The sequence below is a fragment of the Canis lupus genome, chromosome 24 (genome assembly GCF_011100685.1).
Source record: "Canis lupus familiaris isolate Mischka breed German Shepherd chromosome 24, alternate assembly UU_Cfam_GSD_1.0, whole genome shotgun sequence".
Taxonomy (NCBI): Eukaryota; Metazoa; Chordata; class Mammalia; order Carnivora; family Canidae; genus Canis; species Canis lupus.
The window spans coordinates 39,426,955-39,443,769 of NC_049245.1; the positions used below are offsets into that span (position 1 = coordinate 39,426,955).

A 16,815-nucleotide genomic window follows, 5' to 3' on the forward strand; every position below is an offset into this window, starting at 1 on the left:
CATGTGTATTTCCAAATCATTATCTTTGGCCAGCCCTTCTGTTGTCCTCAGTAAAAATCTGAAGACTTAGAGGTACTGAGGGAAGGAGCATAGGATTTGGGAACTAGAAAGCTTGTCCCCCATTGTAGCTGGGAAACTCAAACCAGGGCCAAGAACTGAGGCCATGCGGGAGTGGACAGGCAGAAACCGGCTGTGTCAAGACGAGATTCCAGATGGATCTTGATAATAACACGTGTCACTTACCCCCCAGACAGAGGTTATCATTTCTGTTCTTGAGAAGTGTCTTTCCTCTCTGCTAATCTGACTGTATCAGTGGGTTATGCCTTTTTGGGTTTTGTTTTTGTTTTTGTTTTTGTTTTTGTAATTCTCTAAATGACTAGAAGACTGGTTGTATTTTGACAAAAACAAAACGAAAGCAAAACAAACCTCTAAGCCACGCTGAAATAGTTACAGCTAAACCGTGGCTCTGGTGTCACTGGGCCTCACCGTCACTGTTACTCATTCCCCCAGGCCATCTTGGCACTGGGCACTGCTTGAGTAGCACTATTTGCTGCCCTGAGTTCTCTCACAAACTCATGAGGCAAAGTTCTCAACCTTTTAGTAAACACTTGCTCTTTCTTTGCCAAGCTGAGCTCTGCTCTAGGCTCTTACTTATCATGTGAGTTTAAACAAGTCAGATTTCTCCCCTCTCACATAACAAGAAGTCTGGGGCTAGGTGGTTGCTGACCGTGGCTCAGTTATTCAAGGGCATCTGGGGTGGGGCTCAGAAATTCTGAGATGATCCTCCCCTTCCCAGTCTTTATATTAAGATGACGGCCACAGGTCTGGGCAGGACACTGTCATTCAAGGCAGCAAGGAGGGGGAAGGGCCTCTCTTACCTATTATCAGTGTAGGTTGTGCTCTGGCCCACATTGCAGTGCGCATCCTTTATACTCCCTTGTTGCAGCTGACAGACTTTGCCATAAGTATATGTATCCCTCGGTGGAGCAAAGCTAAATTTTACACATCAATCAACATTGAGCAACCTATTTATGCCCCAGAACATCACTGGAGAACCGCTTGCTTATATTGCAGTGGTATTTCTTATTGTCCGTATAGTGGAGTGATATATATATATAACTTTCCAAAATCAAAATGAACAAACCAGAGACAAGGGAAGGCCAGGCAAGCCTGGGGTTGCATTCTAAGTTTGAAAGCTTTTGCATAAGTGAGCCCCTGTTGACTGCTCTGGTCTCCATTCTTATTTTCTTACAGTTCCGTGCTGTCTTGCCACATTGCTTCCCACCCAAGCTCATTCCTAATGTACAGTCTTCATGTCTGCCATTCCCGTTCCCTGAAAGGTGCTTCCTTAGACTAACATGATGGCCACTTCAGAGTTCATTCTCAACTGAAACGTCACCTCCTCTTGGAAGCCTTCTGTGACTATACCAGCTCTATTTGGCCACTCCTAACTCACTCTCAGTTGCACTGCTATGTGCGATCACCTTCCCGTAACGCTTTCACCATCTGAAATTGTCTTGCTTTGTTGCTTCTTTTCTCTTGGTTATTCCTGGGACCTCACCTCAATGACCACAGGGACAGTACTTGTCCTTTTCGCCCCCTACGTAGAGCAGCTTACATGAACAGCTAAACAGGTGTGAGTGCATGAGAAAATGAACAAACACATGTCATAAGGGAGAAGGTGGGGGTTTTAGGTGATTTCAGGGAAGGTGAATGACTTATTGGAGAGCAGAATTTCCTCATGAAAATATACAGGATTCATAAGCAATGACAATGGCATAGAGGTCTCTGGTTAACCCATTGTTCTATGTGTGCCAGTCAGAACATGTATAATATGATCTCCTTTGTAGGTGTGGGTGGTGCCAGCCTATTATTTCAGGGTCCTTGACACAGCCATGTGAGCTGTTCTTGGCAGCTATTTTATGCATTCATGACTTAGGACAGAATGACAAAGCCATCTATATATATATATATATATAAAGAAAAAAATCCTCCCATGCTCTTCAGCATATTATCTTCCAAGAGAACCCTTAGTTCTCGCTCTTTGCCAAACACAAGCCAGTGCCAGGGAAATGTAGAAATTTAGAAAGCCAGCGCCACTCTTCTCAAGAGAAGCAGTGGACAGAAGCATTAGGAGGGCTAGCATCCCTTGATTACAGCGCTGCAGGCGGAAGCTTGTACCCACTTGGCAATTTCCGATGAAGGCAACATAGGGACCCAACAAAGATGCTGCGATTCATTGAAAATCCCAGTGAAATGGCAAGTCATCTTATCCACTGAGTGGATTGTCTGACAGAGTGATGATATCTTTGCAATCACAGAACTTCAAAGTGTTTCCCACAAGCCAAGTGAGCTCTTGACAGCTGTGTTACCTGAGCCATTGTCCACTGAATCTGTTTCTGTGAAGAACATGTTCTTTGTATCCCTCCCAATGTGCCAGAAGTAAGGCAACATGTCCCCTCTGTTGGAGCAAAAGCAAAGATTATTGGCCATCTTGGCAGGCAGGAGTTATTGTCTATAAATTTAGGAGCTCATTTGTGTTTGGTGTCTTCCTGTTTTAAAATGATTGAGCCGGGATCCCTGGGTGGCGCAGCGGTTTGGCGCCTGCCTTTGGCCCAGGGCGCGATCCTGGAGACCCAGGATCGAATCCCACATCGGGCTCCTGGTGCATGGAGCCTGCTTCTCCCTCTGCCTGTGTCTCTGCCTCTCTCTCTTTCTCTCTGTGTGACTATCATAATAAATAAATAAATAAATAAATAAAATGATTGAGCCATAGGTGAGTGGCCTTGCAAGTATCTGCATGTACTAAAAACATGGAACAAAATAACACTGTGTGCCTTGATTTTATCCCCCATCCCCCGCCCAGTCCATCAGCTTTCACCCAAAGAGCATGGCCAAAAAAAAAAAAAAAAAAAAAAAAAAGGAGCTTCTAAGCCAAAGTGGTCATAGGATGTAATAAAGATGGAGATTAAAAAAAAAAAAAAAGTAGAACATGAGCCGATATTCAAGGGAAATAATTAAAAGGAAAGTAAAACAAAAGCCAAACCAAGTCAAGGCAGAGACTTCCTAAGGCAAGAGCACTGCTTAGATAGAAGACCCAGTGGAAGTGACCAGGTTGAGACACCTGGCACTTCCCCTGTCTGCACAAAGAAAAGGGAGAAACAATTGCTCAGGGGAGAGGAAACAAAAGAACGTCCCTCGAATACAGTTGCGAGAAGATTCTCTTGGAATTAAGCAATGAATGCGTTCCCAGAATGAGGGCATAAATGGTAGAAAGAAATGGCAGGTTTCTTCGCAAATCCTCAAATGCTTGAGGTCAGACAGATTTGAACTCTAAAAGCTTAAGAAACATATAGTTTTGAGAATGTGATTTTTAACCCCATTCGAAGATCTCCATGTGCGATTTCATAGCCTAGGGGAAGAGAAAAAGGAGCAGTTGTTATTTTACCAACCGCGGAGTCTTCTGGTAATTTGATGACGTAAACGAAATGCTGCTTGTATGCTCTTTTTCCCTTAAAAGAAAAACAAGGATAAAATTCAATCTCCCAGGAAGCACTAGTGGAGAACATGTGAAGGAGGGGGCAGGAGGCACATAGGCCACTTGCTCCCCTCGGCCACCTGTTCTCAGTTCCCATCTTTCTTCTCAATAAAAACTCCAGTCAGGTTGTATTTTGATGCCCGTCACTCCACATTCATCAGGTGACAAGACTGTTCTAAACTAATACGTTTAGCTCTGGACATGTAGCCTGCAGAAGGTGCCAGAATCGGAGAACTCTTTCTGTTTATGTTGGAACTGGGGCTCAGGACCTCGCCTAAGAGCGCCCCATTTCGGTATGCACCAGTCGGCTTGCTTTATTTCATCTGGCAAAGTCAATATAAGAATTAATAATAGCTTTCCAATCTACAAATAAAAGTATGCCACTTTAAATTTTTGGCAGTGAGCTGGCATTTTGTCATTTAATCATTTCACATCATTACACTGCAATATGGAATGTAATGACATGACACTCGTAAATGACAAACACTTGGTCTCTCCTGTACGGGAAGAAATAATGTAATAGGAAGCAAATTATATCCTTAAAGGTTGCCAGAGTTTCACTCCCACAATTTGGGATTAAGATACTGAGCAGATGCAAGGTGAAGAAAAGGAGAATCTCTCCTACAGATGTCCTGGGCAAGACGCAACATGACAAGTGGCTTGTCTCCCTCCAGAAGTGGATGGGGCATTCCTAATGTTGTCAACATCCTTTCCTTACCAGGTGCCCAAGCAGAATGCTGTGCACCGGATGCTCTTTGGTTTTGAAGGACTAGCTGAAATGGGGATGAGGAGGGAAATTGTGGTTGACAAATGTCATTTTTTTTTTCGATTTTACAATTCTGTTGTTACTTGCTGAACACAATCCGCCCCTGCTTAACGATTGTTCGAATATCACATTAGGTACCGCATGGCTAATGAACGAAGGTTTTACAAAATGACCACCCCTAGTTAATGCTTCTTATCCCTCCTCCCCAGGCAGGGCAGGAAACCAGAATTCTTCCCACAACATCTTAAAGGCAACTCAAATACAACATGTCCTACGCAAAACTCATGATTTTCTAGCACCAACTTGTTTCTCCCCTAGTGTTCATTCTCTGGACGAATGACATCAGCCTTCCAACTGTATATGCCAAAATCTTAAGAGGCAGCCTGAGCCATTTTTCCCCCCTTGACTTCCCTCCTCTCTGATCCTTCTAGCAATTATCGGCTGCATGTTGAACACCAGTTCAGCAAGAGCTTCAACCCACCAGGAGAGACACCAGCTGTAATTGGTCTGCCCCAAGTGGGGCCTACCAGTCACATCCCTCACCTCACCCTGTTAGTTCAGCTTCCAAGTAACACTCCTTCTCCTGTCTCAGTCTTCAGTAGACGCGCCTGGCCTGAGCTCCTTCCGCTCTCACCTGGAAGGCCACCTGAGTCTACTCTCTCCTACCCCATCACGTACCACCTCCCAATTCATTCTCCAAGCTGCAGCTAGAGACCTCTGCACAGTGCTGATACCATCTTTCACTTGACTGCTCAAAGCCCATCAATGAGCATCTGCTGACAGGGTAAAGAGCAGCTGGCTTCGTGGGAGCTACGCACAGCATGCAAACTTTATCAGCTTGGCTTCCTCATGCAGAGTCTCACCCCAAACCCACTGTCTCTGTGCTCCAAACCCACTGCCTTTTGTTTTTTTCTCAGATTATTTTACTTATCTTAATCCCTCTCTCCAGTAGGCTTTTGGACCCACTGGTCCATTGGTCTGGGACAGTCTCCCTCCTATTCATCTAGTTGATTTGTATTTATGTTTCAGTTCTCAGCTCAAGTGTTATCCCCAGGGGGGCATAATATGGGTCACATTCTGTGGTTGTCACTCTCTTAGAACCTCTGAAGCATATAATCTCAGTTTGTAGCTACACGTTCATTGGTATAATTATTCAGTTAGTGTCATCCTCCCACCAGACAGCACGTTCCAAGGTGGCAGGGACCATGCTTATTTTTGCTTGTTATTGTATTTCCAGCTTTAGCAGAAAACTTGGCACATAGCGGTTGCTTATTCATTCAGTCAACAAATATGAGAAATATCCATTAGAGGAATAAATCAGCATTGGGTCTGAGGTCTTACCTAGACCATTTGGGCACTAATGGTCTAATTAACTAATCCTTGCTATGAGGATCTGTAGTCTCATTCTTCTGCTGGAAAATGCGACTTGCAAAATAATTTTAAACTGAAAAATGGATTCCTCCATGGTAAAGAGAGGTCAGAGCCATGACACTAAATCCATCATCCTCTTAAAGAAAGTTTGTGATCATCTCACCTCTAATCTTTGTTATTAAAGACTTCACACCGGGGTCAAGTGAAAGCTATGATGGCACAGGTGCTATTGACCCTTTGCGTGTGTTGAGGAGAGAGAAGTAACCCAAAAGTATTGCCAAACCCTGAAAATACTAGGCAATTCTCAAAGTGAGTTACTTACTGGCAAACCTTCACTGGGTCCTTGCCATGTGCATCACAGTGATGATTCAGGACCAGGGGTGATGGTCATCAATGAACAGGCAGCTACAGACTGAGATTATATGCTTCAAAGGTCCTAAGAGAGTGACAGCCACAGAATGTGACCCGTATCATGTTCCCCCGGGGATGACACGTGAGCTGAAAACTGAAATATAAGTCAGCTGGATTTAGCAGAAGGAGAGTGTTGACCCCGTCAGGGGACCGTTGGCAATATCTGAAGACATTTTTGATTGTCATGATTGGGTAGGTGCCAGGTGAGGCTACTGGCGTCTCTGCCCCCAGAGCTGGAGATGCTGCTAAACATCCTGTAAAACACAGGACAGTCCCTTTAACAGAGTTATGTGGCCCCAAATGCTAAAACTGCTGAGGCTGTAAAACCCCAGTGGAGAACATTTAGAAACCTCTCAACTCAGTTCTAAGGACCAACAGAGTGTTTAAGAGGACACCCTCTGCGGCAAGGCCACCGAAGGTACCCTCTGTCAGTGTAGACTTGGTGTCTTCCAGTCTCCAGATGACAGGCCTGTGGAAAGGCAGGAACCCCAGAGTGGGGGCTTGGGGTGGAACATGCAAGAAAAAGGCTGGGAGCAGAACGTGTTTTGTAAATATTAACCCAGCTGTAAAGGCCACATGTATCTTTGAGTTATGACCTGATAAGGGTTTTGAGAGCTTGCCAACTTCACGTTCAAGAAAAACAGAGAAAAAAAGTGAGCTGATGACATCCTTGGTGCAATTTCCCTTTAAGCACGGCCTCATAAATACCAACCATAGAGTCCAACTAAACTTACTGGAAATTTCCCAAAAACCTTGGAAAATAGACAAGTGCAGGTGGTAAGATATTTACTGAAATGAACTGTCTGTGAATGAAAAATATGTGAGCAAAATAGATATTTTATCTGTCATTTTATTCACAGAAAGAGATCCATTAAGTTTCCCCATTTCATTCTGCTCCTGTTCGGTGTGAAAGCAGCACTTAAAACTAGATCTTCATTTCCTTTTAAAAAAAAATCAGTAAGGAAAATAGGGGACTCAGTACTTCCTCCCCACCCCATCCCTGCCCTGCTACCTCTCTCCCCCCAAAATGGTAATTTTTTGAAACTTTGGAAGCAGGGACGCCCGGATGGCTCAGTGGCTGAGCGTCTGCCTTCGGCTCAGGGCGTGATCCCGGGATCCTGGGATCAAGTCCCCCATCGGGCTCCCTTCATGGAGCCTGCTTCTCCCTCTGCCTATGTCTCTGCCTCTCTCTGTGTCTTTCATGAATAAATAAATAAAATCTTTAAAAAAATCCTGGAAGCAACTTCTGAGAATACTAAAATATATCTCATGGCTGATGTTAATCTTATAGGTGAAATGAAAACAAGAGTCAAGTTGCTGCTCAGAGAGAACTTTAAAGTCCTTTGACTCTTTCCAGGCAAGTGCAAATCCACTTTCTTAGTAATTCAGAAAATTCTATGTAGATTAAAATCAAATTGTAATCTATAAATATTTACTGAGCAACTTTTATCTGCAAAGTATCTGCCTAAGCTAAAGGAAATAAAGAGAGGAGTAAATAATGATCTTTGACCTCAGAGAACTTCACTCTGTTTTTGAAGAAGGAGCATTTACTCATAGAAAGTAAGATTACCATAATATTATCCAACTTTTTTCATCTCCGTGCAATTTAAATTTAAATTAAAAATTGAGTCCCTTGGTCACATTTCAAGTGCTCAGTATCCACATGTGGCTCATGACTACTGTAGTGGATCACACGGGTAGCGTGACATTTCCACCTTTGCAAAAAGTTCTACTAGACAGTACTATGGTAGAGAATAACCTTCTTTTTTCTTTTTTTTTTTTTAACCTTATTTTTTCTTAAAAAGAAATCTGACGTCAGAGTGCCTGGATGGTTAAGTGTCTGACTCTTGATTTTGGCCCAAGTTGGTGATCTCTGGGTTGTGAGATCAAGCCCCTCGTTGGGCTCTGTGCTCAGCATGGAGTATGCTTAAGATTCTTTCCCTCTCCCTCTGCCCCTCCCACCACTTACACTCTCTCTGTCTCAAAAATAAATAAATAAAATCTTAAAAAAAAAAAAAAAAGAAATCTGATGTTTAACCAACCCTGACTAAACTTTGATATTGGCCGGACCAGGGTTCAAGCTCTGGCTTTGCCATCTGTTATGCACTTGACCTTATTCATCTCTCTTAAGCCACCTAAGCTCCCCTGTCCTCATCTCGGGGGGGGGGGGGGGGGGGGGGAGGAGGGATGGAGGGAGGAAGAGAGAGAGGAGAGAGAGAGAGAGAGAATAATAGCACTTACCTCACATGGCTAAGGTGAGAATTAAATGAGATAGTACACAGAGTATTCAATCAAGTATTGCTATTTTTCTTATTGTCAATTGTTTCACCTCATCAGCATGGCCATGCTCACCCACTAGTCCTCACCCTCCTTGACTGTTCCTGTTGCCTTTGCATTGAGGCAGGTGGTGTGACTGAAGGTGCCAGGGTGGGTGAAATGGGTCAAGGAGTCACTCTGTACTGAGGGATGCAAAGCCCCTGTGGAATTCCCCACACTCTCTCATTCCCTTTGGTGGCCAGCGTAAAGGCCATGGGTTCAGTGGCCAGAATCACAGGGATGTGATAGCTTGTACCACTGAGTCACAGCATGGAGGTGCTCTACCTTCAGAGGACTTTGTATGAGCAAAAAAATGAACTGTATGGGCTAAGCCACTGAGGTTTTGAGGTGGTTGTTCGTCTGCACTGGAAGAGTTTACTCATTTGAGGCAACTGGGTTGATGTAGACCTACCTTCATCCCCCCAGTCTTAAAAGTTAGACCTGCAGAGTCTAGATAATATTTTATTATAGTAATTGATGTGCTTTTCATTCAAGAACTTGCCTTTTTGTCTTCATCCAAGCTAGCCTGAGAGTCCATTCACTCCTCAGAGAGGGGTTGTAATAGGAGAAATACAGAGAATAATCTTTGAGTTTCACAATTCTGGACATTTGAGGATCTGAAAACCTTAATGAAAGAGGTCATGAAGTTCATGTGATAACTAATGTATTGGGAATAATTGCTCAATAGCCAGATTACCTCATTCCTTGGGTAGTTTTGGGCCTCCCAGGCTTGTGATGGCAAAGGGAAGGGAGCGGCAAGAGAATTACGGGCTCCCCGGGAAGAAGTTTGAGTCACAGTTTGGCTACCAGCATCTGAGTGACTGTTGGCAAGTTACATACGCTCTCTGAGTCTGCACTTTCTCAGCTGAATAGCAGAGAATGGGGGCAGCTCAGAAAATTCTCACGATGCTAAATGATGACAAGTGTAGACCATCACAGAAATGCCTTGGTGAACATGTTCTATATTGCGCATGGTCCAGTGTGGTAACCACCAGCCAAACGTACCTACTGAGCGCTTGAAATGTAGCTAGCGCAACTGAGGAACTGAATCTTAAACTTGAGTTAATTCTGATTCAGTTTGGTGGCCCCACATGGCTAGTGGCTACCATCTTGGACTGTGCAGGTCTAGACCAAATTCCCTCATCTGATTTCTTTGCTCTCTGAATGGCCAAACTGAGACACACAACTCTAAGTTGAATGAGGAACCCTGAACTGACAAAGATCGTTTCTTCCAGCCAGCAGCAAAAAGGGTTGATGTAAACATTAATTTGTTGTTGAAAAATCACATTCCTTTCACACTTGGGTTGTGAATCTTGTGCGGTGCCTTGAGATAGGGAACCGTTTCCTTCTTCGAGTGATCTGGAGCCGGAATAAATTAAACTGCTGGCTGTATTCCTCAGTATCAGGCTTTACAGTGGTGACTTCCCCACGAGCCAGAAAATCTGTTCCTAAGGCCACACGACTGGTTGCTGAGGAGGGGTCATTCCTGGTGAAAACATGTGGCCTCGTGGGTCCCCTGATGAGCAAGGAGCCATTGCTCCCACCTACTACCAGATAGCCTATGGGGTTCTGGCTCTTTGATTTAATTGTCCTCGTTCTGCATTTGAGTCTTCCTTCCATTGGCTCACTCCCTTAGACAGATCTGAGGCTGAGAGTAGCTGTCTACTGTCAGTCGCTCTTACTGGAAAGGGAGAATGAGAAAGTGGCAGAGAGAGGTGCACGTGTGTTTATGCTTCTGAATCCTCCAATGTTTGATGAAAATGATTCACAAAATGGAAAGAAAATGTCACCTCTACCCACTGTCACTGCTCAGTGTGTGTCTCTCTCTCGACACAGGCATGTTAGAGCAGGCAAGAGAATGGCCTCCTCCCCCCTGGCCCCCAAGTCCCTGTGACCCCAGACTGGGCACTCACCTTCCCTGTCATCCATCACATGGTTCTCAAGGCCTTGCTTCTTCCAGAAAGTCTTCCTTCAGCCCTGGAGAAAAGTAACAGAAACCTCCGCCACCCTGCCTCCTGTTTGTGTTTACAGTGGATAATAGCAATTAATTCTCTTATCTACTAAATAAATTAGATCCTTGTATTTGTCTCCATCCATGCTCTTTGAAAGCTCCCAGAGAGGAGTCTATTTGTAAAGTCTCTCTGTGCAGCACTCCATTAGATAAGTGGATTGCTTAGTCATTTTTCTTACCCCAGCACTCCTGATGGATTATGTACGTTTGCAATGATACCCTCGGATTTCTGATGCCCATCCCTCCCCCCACACACACCCACAGAACAGATAATCTGCAGCTGAGTAAAGAACGCTGCTTTTTTAACATGGTGTTCATAAGGCTCATTATCACAAGTAAGGATACAGCTCAGGTATGGAAGACGTGGGGTTATAGACCATTTTCCTGTGCTACCTCTTGAACTGCTTACCTGTTTCTACCAACGAAAAAAGTGTATCGGGCCAATTGTATGACATGTAAACTTCTATCTCAATAAAGCTGTAAGAGAGTAGGAAGGAGAGGGGGGCAAGGGATGGGGCACAGAGCGGAAAGAAAGAAAGGAAGGAGGGAGAACAGAGGAAGAAGAGTGACAGTATCATGTGCATGAACTTACCCCTCAAACTGATAGAAATTGAAAACCGCACGTGTATGAATATTCTGTGCAAAGCTCCCACTGAGCTTTTGAGGCATTAGTGGAAATATATAGACTTGGGTGTTCTTAGTACTGGAGTCGATCTCAATTCACCAAATACAAGTTTGGTTTATTATTTTTTTTTTTCAAATAGAAGTTTTTTTTTATTTTTTTAAATTTATTTATTTTTTAAAATAAATTTATTTTTTATTGGTGTTCAATTTATCAACAGACAGAATAACACCTGGTGCTCATCCTGTCAAGTGCAAATACAAGTTTTAGAACCAGGGGGCAAGTACCTTAATCTCTCTACACCTCAGTTTCTTTATCTTTAAAATGGGAGCAGTGCTCCTTTCTCTTGAAATTAGAGACAAATGCATCCTGTCTCACACAATAGTCAAGGAATAGTGTCAACAACAATTCCTGAAAACTTTTGTATTTCAGTAGCAGTAACACATTATCGGCCACAGGCCTGATGAGTGTGACATGGTGGTACGTCTCAGGAAAGAAAGAACTATAAATAAAGAAAATAAACGCCTGCTTCTAGATTATAAGATCTTGAGGTCTGAGGTGGGTTTTCATTACTCTTTCATCCCCCTGAGCCTAGTAGAGTTATGACACAACATAACAATTCAGTAAATGTTTATTGAACTGTTATGAATTCAGCTAAGTTGCTGACACTATTCCTTGACTATTGTGTGAGACAGGATGCATTTGTCTCTAATTTCACGAGAAAGGAGCACTGCTCCCATTTGAAAGATAAAGAAACTGAGGTGTAGAGATTAAGGTACTTGCCCTTGGTTTTAAAACTTGTATTTGGTGAATTGAGATTGACTCCAGTACTAAGAACACCCAAGTCTATATATTTCCACTATGCCTCAAAAGCTCAGTGGGAGCTTTGCACAGAGTATTCATACACACGTCTCTAGGGCTTTCTAGCCCCTGATGCCTATAGAGGCAGGAGAGCTTGCAAAAACAGTCCTCATACCTGCACATCTTTTTACGTGGTTTTCAATCTTTTTTTGGAAGAGGGGATTTGTTGATCCTGTTTTCATCAAAATGGGCTCTGTATTTACCCAAAGGCTGGCGCCTTTATAGACTGTTAGCCTATAAAAATGAGTGTGTTGACCTCACAAAGTACTTAATGTTACCTGAGTTACTTGCTCTTTTATTTCCAAGGTTCCTTTTATATACTTAATCACCATTTTGGTGTATCAAATGCCCTGAATAAAAATAGTTAATCAGGCAAATGAAGAAAATAAAATTATTTCATTGCTATTGGTGGTAATTAACTGGCTGATGTATCACTATGGCAAAACATGTGTGTAGTCCACCTTTTCATCCCCTTTCCTCCCAGGTGAACATAGCTTTATCTGGGGATGTTGATTACACAATCAATACATGCTTATTACTTTAAAAAAATACAAAAATATAGAGAGTAGAAAGATAATCTCTTTGCCCATAAATTCCCTTCCCTGCCCCCATCTGGAAAAAACAACGGTTTATGTGTAGATATATCCATCTTGGCTTTTTAGTAATATGTACTGCAAGGATATGGAACTAGCATTTTGATAAACTTGATTTTTTTCATTTAAAATCTATCATGAATGTGTTAAATATACCTCCCACATAATATAAATACCTACACACACATTTGTACACATGTGCTTGTGTGTATATATGCGTGTGCATATGTGTGTGCATCTGTTTATTCATACACATGCTTACACACATAAACATATACGTAAACACACACATACAAACATATCCTCAATCAATGGGCATTTAGGTCATTTTTCAAGTGTTCTTAGTTAGAAATTTTGCTGCAATACTCGTCCTATACATCTGTCTTTATACAGTTGTTTGATTACTCTCTTAGGAAAAGTCCCTGAGAATAGAATTATAGGGTTGCATTTTGTGAATTTTAAAATTTAAAAAGTCAAGTATCTACCTTTATGAAGCATGGTAGAAATAAGCCATGAACACTTGCTTCAAATATTTAAATCGTAGCGTTCACACGTTTGGAGAACACCAGTTTCCATGCCAGAGAGAACATATAGAAAAGGCACTGCCTAGTGCCTGGCATATAGGAAGTACTCAAAAAATGTTAGTTGTAAATACAAATGAGCGATTGTCAGCATGTAATGGAACTCTTGTTCTCTTTACTGCAAATTAAGTCTGGGGGAGGGTTCACCAGGCAGCTTGGATCAGTGGAAGCCAGGAGATAAACTGGATCCCATCCATCACAGCACCGCCCCTTCCCAGGAGTTGTTGGTGTCTCTGGATCCCCACCCACCCCCAAGCAGAGGCATTCATCAAGAGCCACACAGAGTTTATCTTCAGTGCCAGGATGGCAGCCACAAGGGACAGAGTCTCTGGGTGAGAGGCCTTGAGTTTACATCTGTGTTTGCAGAGAGTGGACTGGAAGCTTGGGCTCTGTTTTGATTTGTCTTGATTTTCCCAGCAGCCATCAGGCAAATACGCCAAACGTGGCACTTAGGATATAAGGGCACCTGGCACATATCTTTCAAGGCTATTCTCCAAGTGCTTCCTACCCTGTTATTTCAGATCCAAGGAGAATAGAACCAACTCTTGCCCCCCCCACCCCATGAAATAGGAAGATGCTGATCTCTATGAATCCTTCCTCTCTTATTTTGCTTTCCATCTTTGTTCTCAATGATGCCATAACACCTGCAGCGCACACTCCAGATCTTCTTCCTCTGCAGCCCCAATGCAACAGTGCTGTGTTCCCTTTGTGTGGGATTCTGTAGGGACCAGGCTACTCTAACCAGTAAGCTCATGATCTGGTCCTCCAAGAGGATGGCAGTTTGATGGCCTTGCCCTTCTCAGACAAAAGGCAGAAATACTATGGTGGGGCTGGCAGAGGGTGATACCTAGAGAAGAAGTGTGTTTTTGAGGAGCCCTAAAATCCCTTACTCCCCATGATGTCACAGTCTGTCCCTGCTCCCAGCAGCCTTGGAATGGGAATGATCCACTTCCTCTGGGGGATTGAAACATAGACAGAAAAGTCTCTGATTCAAAGGTGTTTGCCACCATAATTTCAGATACAGTTATCCCAAACCTTTCCTGGAGAAAAGATCTGAAAATAATTACAGTGACAAACCAGGATGAAATCTCAGAGGCAAGCATAAGGATCTTGATCATTGAAATAATCTTTGAGCATCCACATACCTTTCTCTCTGTTTCTTCCCTTGTGGCTCCAAGGGCAGCTCTGCGATAGAACAAGCTGGTGGATAGGTTAGCAGTACTGCCTCCTCCTGTTTTCACTGGGACCTTAGGCAATTCATCAGCTTTACTGGAGCCTCCGTGTCCTCTTTCCTACTCCTGTGTGGTCCAGCTGGCCAGGTGGCTCAAATGAGAGAATGCGAAGTCGCATAGTTAATATAAAACAATTGAGGAGTGTTCACTTTATCATGATTATTATTGGGATGATGAGGATTACATGACTGGCTTAAAAAATCCAGTAACTCATGCTGGTAAGATTACTTGACCCATTTCAAGAAAATGCTGGCAAGTCAACATCTGGAACACCCATCTGTGAAGAAGCCGTGAGACCCAAGAGTGAGGAAGACATGAAGAACACACTAGATGTCAGGGCAGGCTATTTCTTCCCTGGGTCTTTAAAACAACACTTAATGAAATCTTTAACATGCTCCTGGTGCTGTCATGAGTTATTTGCATGCATTTGCCATTAAGCCCCCTCATCAGCCTTATTAAATCAATGAGCATGTCATCTCCATCTTATAGATGAGGACAGAGAGGTGAGATACCTGAGCCCAGGTCTCTCAGTTTGTAGTTGGTCTAAGGAAACAATGTGTGGTTCTTGGAACAACAAAGACCTTGAGGTGATGTTACAACCATGATTTACATATTTAGCTCCTCCGTGTTTTGGGGAGGCCTTCATGCCAGACAGTAGTACCAAGACTATAGGGGCTTTTGACTCTCCTAGGAAGTTCCCATTTCTTTCTCTTTTTTAAAGATTTTATTATTCACGAGAGACACAGAAAAAGAGGCAGAGACACAGGCAGAGGGAGAAGCAGGCTCCCAGGACCCCAGGATCACGAACCGAACCACTGAGCCACCCAGACATCCCAGGAAGTTCTAGTTTCGAGAATGAGAAATACCTGTCTTACCTCTGGTGTGGAGTTGGAAATAACACCTCGTCCTGAGTGAATGAATGAATGGGTTTATGTTACCGGGCTCTGATTTTCATTCCCTGCTATGTCCCAGAGAGAGTGTGTGCGGCTCCCTCCCATCAGTCTTGCAGGATTGCAACTTTAAGTGGAGCTGACACTACAGAAACAATAATTGGCAAAATATTCACAAGAACCAAAAGACGGTCATTTCCTCAGGCACCAGAAAAGCATAATCCAGTTCTGAGGTTCTCGAAAATGGTGACTGGAATGGCCCTGAAGTCTGGCCCACCCCAGCACAAATGCAGCCCCACTGCTCTCCTTTGAAAGCTGTAATTCTCCACACGAAAGCAGGAAGAACTCTTAACTATTATTTTAGATGACATCCCTTTTTAACTTTAAGCAGTGTTCTTTAAACATTTCTAAACTTTCCCAATTCCTCCCCAATACCATGCTATGAATTTGCTTGTCACTGTAAGCTGTACACAAAGAGAGACACATACAGCAAGCACAAAGATATCAGGAAGTGGTTTTCCTAGCAACAGTAATCATCTGAAAGATCCCAGAACATCCTTTCTATTCATACAGCATTCTGTGTTTTGAATAGCGCTGACAGGTGAAGTGGATTCATAGTATTTAATACAAAAAAATATTGCTAGGGATTGGTACTGCACAAAAGCTCAAATATCCATACTATTCACAAGCAGCTGAATTCACTGTTTTTATAGCTATCTAGATTATTTAGTGAGGCACAATTGCAAAAGCAAATATTCACCTGCTCACCGAATGACTAATCCGGGGTGTATTATGGAAAGTCTGATTCCCGAGACCTCACTCAGGCAACTGGGACACAGCCCTAAATCAAGCCTAGCTCTGTCTATGCAAGCCCGTCTTGTGGATAGAGTCTTGAATGATAAAGAGACATCCCCCCTGCCGGGTCCCTCAGCAGATGTGTCCAGTTTAAAATAAAAATGAGTCAATACCGTTGACAAAATCATCCCCCCCCAAGGAACTCTATCTGGTTATTGCCTTCACTCTATCAGAAACACTCCCATATCACCCCTCTAGTCCTCGCACTAGAAATATACAAAGCAAATTCATTTCTGAAGGTCAAAAAGGAAAAGAAAACACACACAAAAATAACCCCTTCAGTTCCATCAGACATGGAGAAAGACAGAAAACAAGAAAGACATAGACAGACCAAAGGCCTAGAGATTGAGGGTTGGGGGACGAAAGGAGCAGGAGGAGGGTACGAGAGCCCCAACTTGCAACCAAGGCTCTAAGAGGATGTGGAGGGAGTGCATTCACAAGAGTCTAACCTGTAGAGAGCTGAATGTCACAAAGAGAGAGGACATCCGAGCCACGCCACCTGATCATCTCTATGAAGTTCGCTAGGGTTTTAGTACCGCCATACTGCCTGTGTTATAAAAGCCATATACTCTGAACCTACTATGTATACAGACCTGTGCGAGGCTGTGGGGGTGAGAGGAGCCTCACTGGGGTTCTCAGCCATACCGATGGGGCACAGACAGAAAAGGCCAAGTGACCATCACAGCTGCCTGTACTGAGCTTCAATCTTGAGCAATGATTGATTGTCTACATGACGGTATAGAGGGGGAGGAAGGGGCCTAGTACAGG

The 16,815-nt window shown here is 43.4% G+C and overlaps 2 long non-coding RNA genes across 4 annotated transcripts in view; one reads left to right on the forward strand and one right to left on the reverse strand.

Annotated features, from left to right (window-relative positions):
* Positions 1-16,815, forward strand: part of LOC111092084 — a 195,816-nt gene that overhangs the window by 149,906 nt on the left and 29,095 nt on the right. The gene's annotated exons all lie outside the window — the stretch shown is intronic.
* The window catches only part of LOC111092083, a 99,565-nt gene continuing 93,066 nt past the window's right edge, over positions 10,317-16,815 (reverse strand). The window contains exons 7-8 of the long non-coding RNA XR_005377981.1: positions 14,216-14,393; positions 10,317-10,379 (exon numbers count right to left, since the gene is read on the reverse strand). This is a non-coding gene — a long non-coding RNA (uncharacterized LOC111092083). The remainder of the gene's footprint in view (positions 10,380-14,215; positions 14,394-16,815) is intronic.